This window comes from Nomia melanderi, unplaced genomic scaffold, assembly GCF_051020985.1.
Source record: "Nomia melanderi isolate GNS246 unplaced genomic scaffold, iyNomMela1 scaffold0103, whole genome shotgun sequence".
NCBI lineage: Eukaryota > Metazoa > Arthropoda > Insecta > Hymenoptera > Halictidae > Nomia > Nomia melanderi.
The window spans coordinates 56,035-65,373 of NW_027475218.1; positions in this window are offsets into that span (position 1 = coordinate 56,035).

A 9,339-nucleotide genomic window follows, 5' to 3' on the forward strand; every position below is an offset into this window, starting at 1 on the left:
CCCGCTGCACAGATTCATGCGACAGGACCTCCTGCAGACAATGCACTTTGATTTATTGCGCAATCTCCAATAGCACCCGAGATATCACCAGATATATGCTGGATTTTTACATAACCTTGGGTGACGGATTAAGAATATCTGTAATTTTCTCGGCCCCTGGTGGTCCTAGGTCGTTCCGGCTGCACAGGTTCATTCGCCAGTTCCTCCTACGGACAATGCACTTTGATTTATTGCGCTATCTCCAATAGCACCCGAGATATCACCAGATATATGCTGGATTATTACATGACCTTGGGTAACGGATACCGAAAATCTGTAATTTTCTCTGCCCCTGGTTGTCCCAGGTCGTTCCTGCTGCTCACATTAATGCGCATGGGCCTCCTACGGACAATGCGCTTTGATTTATTGCGCTATCTCTAATAGCACCCGAGATATCACCAGATATATATTGGATTTTACCGTGACCCTTAGTATCCGGCCCCATGAGTCGGTGGTTTTCTCGGCCCCTGGTGGTCCGAGGTCGTTCCCGCTGCACAGATTCATGCGCCAGGGCTTCCTGGAGACAATTCACTTTGGTTTATTGCGCTATCTGTAAGAGCACCCGAGACATCACCAGATATATATTGGATTTTTCCCCGACCCTGAGTGTCCGGCCCCATGAGACGGTGATTTTCTCGGCCCCTGGTGGTCCGAGGTCGTTCCCGCTGCACAGAATCATGCGCCAAGGCTTCCTGCAGACGATGCACTTTGATATATCGCTCTACCTCTAATAGCACCCGAGATATCATCAGATACATCCTGGATTTTTACATCACCTTGGGTGTCCGGCACCATGTGTCGGTGGTTTTCTCGGCACCTGGTGGTCCGTCTTCGTTCCTGCTGCGCAGATTCATGCGGCAGGGCCTCCTGCAGATAATACACTTTGATTTATCGCGCTATCTGTAATACAACCCGAGATATTACCAGATATATAATGGATTTTACCCTGACCCTTAGTATCCGGCCCCATGAGTCGGTGATTTTCTCGGTCCCTGGTGCTCCGAGGTATATCCCACTGCACAGATTCATGCGCCAGGTCTTCCTGCAGACAATGCACTTTGATTTATTGCGCTATCTCTAATAGCACCCGAGATATCACCAGATATATGCTGGATTTTTACATGATCTTGGGAGACGGATACCAAAAATCTGTAATTTTCTCGGCCCCTGGTTGTCCCAGGTCGTTCCTGCTGCTCACATTAATGCGCAGGGGCCTCCTACGGACAATGCACTTTGATTTATTGCGCTATCTCTAATAGCGCCCGAGATATCACCAGATATATATTGGATTTTACCAAGACCCTTAGTATCCGGCCCCATGAGGTGGTGGTTTTCTCGGCCCCTAGTGATCCGAGGTCGTTCCTGCTGCACAGATTCATTCGCCAGTGCCTCCTACAGACAATGCACTTTGATTTATTGCGCTATCTCTAATAGCACCCGATATATCACCAGATATATATTGGATTTTACCCTGACCCTGAGAGTCCGGCCCCATGAGACGGTGGTTTTCTCGGACCCTGGTGGTCCCAAGTGGTTCCCGCTGCACAGATTCATGCGCCAGGGCCTCCTACAGACAATGCACTATGGTTTATTGCGCTATCTGTAATAGCACCCGAGATATCACCGGATATATGCTGGATTTTTACATGTCATTGGGTGACGGATACCGAATATCTGTAATTTTCTCGGCCCCTGGTGGTCCTACGTCGTTCCTGCTGCACTGATTCAAGCGCAAGGGCCTACTCCGGACAAACCACTTTGATTTATTGCGATATCTCTAATAGCACCCGAGATATCACCAGATATATATTTGATTTTTCCCTGACCCTGAGTGTCCGGCCCCGTGAGACGGTGGTTTTCTCGGCCCCTGGTGGTCCGAGGTCGTTCCCGCTGCACAAATGCATGCGCCAGGGCCTCCTGCAGATAATTCACTCTGGTTTATTGCGTTATCTCTAATAGCACCCGAGATGTCACCAGATATATATTGGATTTTTCCCTGACCCTGAGTGTCCGGCCCCATGAGACGGTGGTTTTCTCGGTCCCTGGTGGTCCGAGGTCGTTCCCGCTGCACAGATACATGCGCCAGGGCCTCCTGCAGATAATTCACTTTGATTTATCGCGCTATCTGTAATAGCACCCGAGAAAGCACCATATATATGCTGGATTTTTACATGACTTTGTGTGACGGACACCGAAAATCTGTAATTTTCTCGGCCCCTGGTGGTCTTACGTCGTTCCTGCTGCACAGATTCAAGCGGAAGGGCCTCCTCCGGACAATCCACTTTGATTTATTGCGCTATCTCTAATAGCACCCGAGATATCACCAGATATATATTGGATTTTCCCCTGACCCTGAGTGTCCGGCCCCATGAGATGGTGGTTTTCTCGGCCCCTAGTGGTCCGAGGTCGTTCCTGCTGCACAGATTCATTCGCCAGTGCCTCCTGCACACAATGCACTTTGATTTATCGCGCTATCTCTTATAGTACCCGAGATATCATCTGATACAGCCTGGATTTTCACATGACCTTGCGTGTCCGGCCCAATGTGTCGGAGGTTTTCTCGGCGCCTGGTGGTCCGAGGTCGATCCCTCTGCACAGACTCATGCGCCAGGGCCTCCTGTAGACAATGCAATTTGATATATCGCGCTATCTGTAATAGCACCCGAGATATCACCAGATATATATTGGATTTTTCCCTGACCCTGAGTGTCCGGCCCCATGTGACTGCGATTTTCTCGGCCCCTGGTGGTCCGAGGTCGTTCCCGATGCACAGATTCATGCGCCAGGGCCTCCTACAGACAATGCAATATGGTTTATTGCGCTATCTGTAATAGCACCCGAGATATCACCAGATATATGCTGGATTTTTACATGTCATTGGGTGACGGATACCGAAAATCTGTAATTTTCTCGGCCCCTGGTGGTCCTACGTCGTTCCTGCTGCACAGATGCATGCGCCAGGCCCTCCCGCAGACAACGCATTTTGAAATATCGCGCTATCTCTAATAGCACCCGAGATATCACCAGATATATATTGGATTTTTCCCTGACGCTGAGTGTCCGGCCCCGTGAGACGGTGGTTTTCTCGGCCCCGTGAGACGGTGGTTTTCTCGGCCCCTGGTGGTCCGAGGTCGTTGCCGCTGTACAGATTCATGCGCCAGGGCCTCCCGCAGACAAAGCACTTTGAAGTATCGCGCTATCTCTAATAGCACCCGAGATATCACCAGATATATATTGGATTTTTCCCTGACCCTGACAGTCCGGCCCCTTGTGTCGGTGGTTTTCTCGGCCCCTGGTGGTCCGATGTCGTTGCCGCTGCACAGATGCATGCGCCAGGCCCTCCCGCAGACAACGCACTTTGAAATATCGCGCTATCTCTAATAGCACCCGAGATATCACCAGATATATATTGGATTTTCCCCTGACCCTGAGTGTCCGGCCCCATGTGTCGGTGGTTTTCTCGGACCCTGGTGGTCGGAGGTCGTTCCCGCTGCACATATTCATGCGCCAGGGCCTCCTGCAGATAATTCAATTTGGTTTAGTGCGCTGTCTCTAATAGCACCCGAGATATCACCAGATATATATTGGATTTTTCCCTGACCCTAAGTGTCCGGCCACATGAGACGGTGGTTTTCTCGGGCCCTGGTGGTCCGAGGTCGTTCCCGCTGCACAGATTCATGCGCCGGGGCCTCCTGCAGACAATGCACTTTGATTTATTGCGCTATCTGTAATAGAACCCGAGATATCACCAGATATATATTGGATTTTTCCCTGACCCTGACAGTCCGGCCCCATGAGACGGTGATTTTCTCGGCTCCTGGTGGTCCGAGGTCGCTCCCGCTGCACGGAATCATGCGCCAGGGCTTCCCGCAGACAATGCACTTCCATTTATTGCGCTATCTCTAATAGCACCCGAGATATCACTAGATATATATTGGATTTTTCCCTGACCCTGACAGTCCGGCAGAATGTGTCGGTGGTTTTCTCGGCCCCTGGTGGTCCGAGGTCGTTGCCCCTGTACAGATTCATGCGCCAGGGCCTCCCGCAGACAAAGCACTTTGAAGTATCGCGCTATCTCTAATAGCACCCGAGATATCACCAGATATATATTGGATTTTCCACTGACCAGAGTGTCCGGCCCCATGAGATCGTGGTTTTCTCGGCCCCTAGTGATCCGAGGTCGTTCCAGCAGAACAGATTCATTCGCCAGTGCCTCCTACAGACAATGCACTTTGATTTATTGCGCTATCTCTAATAGCACCCGATATATCACCAGATATATATTGGATTTTACCCTGACCCTGAGAGTCCGGCCCCATGAGACGGTGGTTTTCTCGGACCCTGGTGGTCCCAAGTGGTTCCCGCTGCACAGATTCATGCGCCAGGGCCTCCTACAGACAATGCACTATGGTTTATTGCGCTATCTGTAATAGCACCCGAGATATCACCAGATATATGCTGGATTTTTACATGTCATTGGGTGACGGATACCGAAAATCTGTAATTTTCTCGGCCCCTGGTGGTCCTACGTCGTTCCTGCTGCACTGATTCAAGCGCAAGGGCCTACTCCGGACAATCCACTTTGATTTATTGCGATATCTCTAATAGCACCCGAGATATCACCAGATATATATTTGATTTTTCCCTGACCCTGAGTGTCCGGCCCCGTGAGACGGTGGTTTTCTCGGCCCCTGGAGGTCCGAGGTCGTTCCCGCTGCACAGATTCATTCGCCAGTGCCTCCTGCACACAATGCACTTTGATTTATCGCGCTATCTCTTATAGTACCCGAGATATCATCTGATACAGCCTGGATTTTTACATGACCTTGCGTGTCCGGCCCAATGTGTCGGAGGTTTTCTCGGCGCCTGGTGGTCCGAGGTCGATCCCACTGCACAGACTCATGCGCCAGGGCCTCCTGTAGACAATGCAATTTGATATATCGCGCTATCTGTAATAGCACCCGAGATATCACCAGATATATATTGGATTTTTCCCAGACCCTGAGTGTCCGGCCCCATGTGACTGCGGTTTTCTCGGCCCCTGGTGGTCCGAGGACGTTCCCGGTGCACAGATTCATGCGCCAGGGCCTCCTACAGACAATGCACTATGGTTTATTGCGCTATCTGTAATAGCACCCGAGATATCACCAGATATATGCTGGATTTTTACATGTCATTGGGTGACGGATACCGAAAATCTGTAATTTTCTCGGCCCCTGGTGGTCCTACGTCGTTCCTGCTGCACAGATGCATGCGCCAGGCCCTCCCGCAGACAACGCATTTTGAAATATCGCGCTATCTCTAATAGCACCCGAGATATCACCAGATATATTTTGGATTGTTCCCTGACCCTGAGTGTCCGGCCCCGTGAGACGGTGGTTTTCTCGGCCCCTGGTGGTCCGAGGTCGTTGCCGCTGTACAGATTCATGCGCCAGGGCCTCCCGCAGACAAAGCACTTTGAAGTATCGCGCTATCTCTAATAGCACCCGAGATATCACCAGATATATATTGGATTTTTCCTTGACCCTGACAGTCCGGCCCCTTGTGTCGGTGGTTTTCTCGGCCCCTGGTGGTCCGATGTCGTTGCCGCTGCACAGATGCATGCGCCAGGCCCTCCCGCAGACAACGCACTTTGAAATATCGCGCTATCTCTAATAGCACCCGAGATATCACCAGATATATATTGGATTTTCCCCTGACCCTGAGTGTCCGGCCACATGAGACGGTGGTTTTCTCGGGCCCTGGTGGTCCGAGGTCGTTCCCGCTGCACAGATTCATGCGCCGGGGTCTCCTGCATACAATGCAATTCGATTTATTGCGCTATGTGTAATAGCACCCCAGATATCACCAGATATATATTGGATTTTTCCCTGACCCTGAGTGCCCGGCCCCATGAGACGGTGGTTTTCTCGGCCCCTGGTGGTTCGAGATCGTTCCCGCTGCACAGGATCGTGCGCCAGGGCCTCCTGCAGACAATGCACTTTGATTTATTGCGCTATCTGTAATAGAACCCGAGATATCAACAGATATATATTGGATTTTTCCCTGACCCTGACAGTACGGCCCCATGAGACGGTGATTTTCTCGGCTCCTGGTGGTCCGAGGTCGCTCCCGCTGCACGGAATCATGCGCCAGGGCTTCCCGCAGACAATGCACTTCCATTTATTGCGCTATCTCTAATAGCACCCGAGATATCACTAGATATATATTGGATTTTTCCCTGACCCTGACAGTCCGGCAGAATGTGTCGGTGGTTTTCTCGGCCCCTGGTGGTCCGAGGTCGTTGCCGCTGTACAGATTCATGCGCCAGGGCCTCCCGCAGACAAAGCACTTTGAAGTATCGCGCTATCTCTAATAGCACCCGAGATATCACCAGATATATATTGGATTTTCCCCTGACCCTGAGTGTCCGGCCCCATGAGATGGTGGTTTTCTCGGCCCCTAGTGATCCGAGGTCGTTCCAGCAGAACAGATTCATTCGCCAGTGTCTCCTACAGACAATGCACTTTGATTTATTGCGCTATCTCTAATAGCACCCGAGATATCACCAGATATATATTGGATTTTTCCATGTCCCTGACAGTCCGGCCCCATGAGACGGTGATTTTCACGGCCCCTGGTGGTCCGAGGTCGTTCCCGCTGAAAGAATCATGCCCCAGGGCTTCCTGCAGATAATTCACTTTGGTTTATTGCGCTATCTCTAATAGCACCCGAGATATCACTAGATATATATTGGATTTTTCCCTGACCCTGAGTGTCCGGCCCCATGTGACTGCTGTTTTCTCGGCCCCTGGTGGTCCGAGGTCGTTCCCGGCGCACAGATTCATGCGCCAGGGCCTCCTACAGACAATGCACATTGATTTATTGCGCTATCTGTAATAGCACCCGAGATATCACCAGATATATATTGGATTTTTGACTGACCCTGAGTGTCCGGCCCCATGAGACGGTGGTTTTCTCGGCCCCTGGTGGTCCGAGGTCGTTCCCGCTGCACAGATGCATGCGCCAGGGCCTCCTGCAGATAATTCACTCTGGTTTATTGCGTTATCTCTAATAGCACCCGAGATGTCACCAGATATATATTGGATTTTTCCCTGACCCTGACTGTCCGGCCCCATGGGACGGTGGTTTTCTCGATCCCTGGTGGTCCGAGGTCGTTCCCGCTGCACAAATGCATGCGCCAGGGCCTCCTGCAGATAATTCACTCTGGTTTATTGCGTTATCTCTAATAGCACCCGAGATGTCACCAGATATATATTGGATTTTTCCCTGACCCTGATTGTCCGGCCCCATGAGACGGTGGTTTTCTCGGTCCCTGGTGGTCCGAGGTCGTTCCCGCTGCACAGATGCATGCGCCAGGGCCTCCTGCAGATAATTCACTTTGATTTATCGCGATATCTGTAATAGCACCAGAGAAAGCACCATATATATGCTGGATTTTTACATGACTTTGTGTGACGGACACCGAAAATCTGTAATTTTCTCGACCCCCGGTGGTCCTACGTCGTTCCTGCTGCACAGATTCAAGCGGAAGGGCCTCCTCCGGACAATCCACTTTGGTTTATTGCTCTATCTGTAATAGCACCCGAGATATCACCACATATATATTGGATTTTTCCCTGACCCTGAGTGTCCGGCCCCACGAGTTGGTGGTTTTCTCGGCCCCTGGTGGTCCGAGGTCGATCCCGCTGCACAGATTCATGCACCAGGGCCTCCTGCAGATAAATCAGTTTGGTTTATTGGTCTATCTGTAATAGCACCCGAGATATCACCAGATATATATTGGATTTTCCCCTGACCCTGTGTGTCCGGCCCCATGAGATGGTGGTTTTCTCGGCCCCTAGTGATCCGAGGTCGTTCCAGCAGAACAGATTCATTCGCCAGTGTCTCCTACAGACAATGCACTTTGATTTATTGCGCTATCTCTAATAGCACCCGAGATATCACCAGATATATATTGGATTTTTCCATGACCCTGACAGTCCGGCCCCATGAGACGGTGATTTTCACGGACCCTGGTTGTCCGAGGTCGTTCCCGCTGAAAGAATCATGCGCCAGGGCTTCCTGCAGATAATTCACTTTGGTTTATTGCGCTATCTCTAATAGCACCCGAGATATCACCAGATATATATTGGATTTTTCCCTGACCCTGAGTGTCCGGCCCCATGTGTCGGTGGTTTTCTCGGCCCCTAGTGGTCCGAGGTCGTTCCTGCTGCACAGATTCATTCGCCAGTGCCTCCTACAGACAATGCACTTTGATTTATTGCGCTATCTCTAATAGCACCCGAGATATCACCAGATATATATTGGATTTTTCCCTGACCCTGACAGTCCGGCCCCTTGTGTCGGTGGTTTTCTCGGCCCCTGGTGGTCCGATGTCGTTGCCGCTGCACAGATGCATGCGCCGGGGTCTCCTGCATACAATGCAATTCGATTTATTGCGCTATGTGTAATAGCACCCCAGATATCACCAGATATATATTTGATTTTTCCCTGACCCTGAGTGTCAGGCCCCATGAGACGGTGGTTTTCTCGGCCCCTGGTGGTCCGAGGTCGTTCCCGCTGCACAGGTTCATGCGCTAGGGCCTCCTTCAGACAATGCACTTTGATTTATTGCGCTATCTGTAATAGCACCCGAGAAAGTACCATATATATGCAAGATTTTTACATGACTTTGGGTGACGGATACCGAAAATCTGTAAGTTTCTCGGCCCCTGGGGTGCCGAGGTCGTTGCTGCTGCACAGATTCATGCGCCAGGGCCTCCTGCAGATAATTCACTTTGGATTATTGCGCTATCTCTAATAGCACCCGAGATATCACCAGATATATATTGGATTTTCCCCTGACCCTGAGTGTCCGGCCCCATGTGACTGCGGTTTTCTCGGCCCCTGGTGGTCCGAGGTCGTTCCCGGGGCACAGATTCATGCGCCGGGGCCGCCTACAGACAATGCACATTGATTTATTGCGCTATCTGTAATAGCACCCGAGATATCACCAGATATATATTGGATTTTTGACTGACCCTGAGTGTCCGGCCCCATGAGACGGTGGTTTTCTCGGCCCCTGCTGTTCCGAGGTCGTTCCCGCTGCACAGACTCATGCGCCAGGGCCTCCTACAGACAATGCACTGTGATTTATTGCGCTATCTCTAACAGCACCCGAGATATCACCAGATATATATTGGATTTTTCCCAGACTCTGAGTGTCCCGCCCCATGAGACGGTGGTTTTCTCGGGCCCTGGTGGTCCGAGGTCGTTCCCGCTGCACAGATTCATGCGCCAGGGCCTCCTACAGACAAT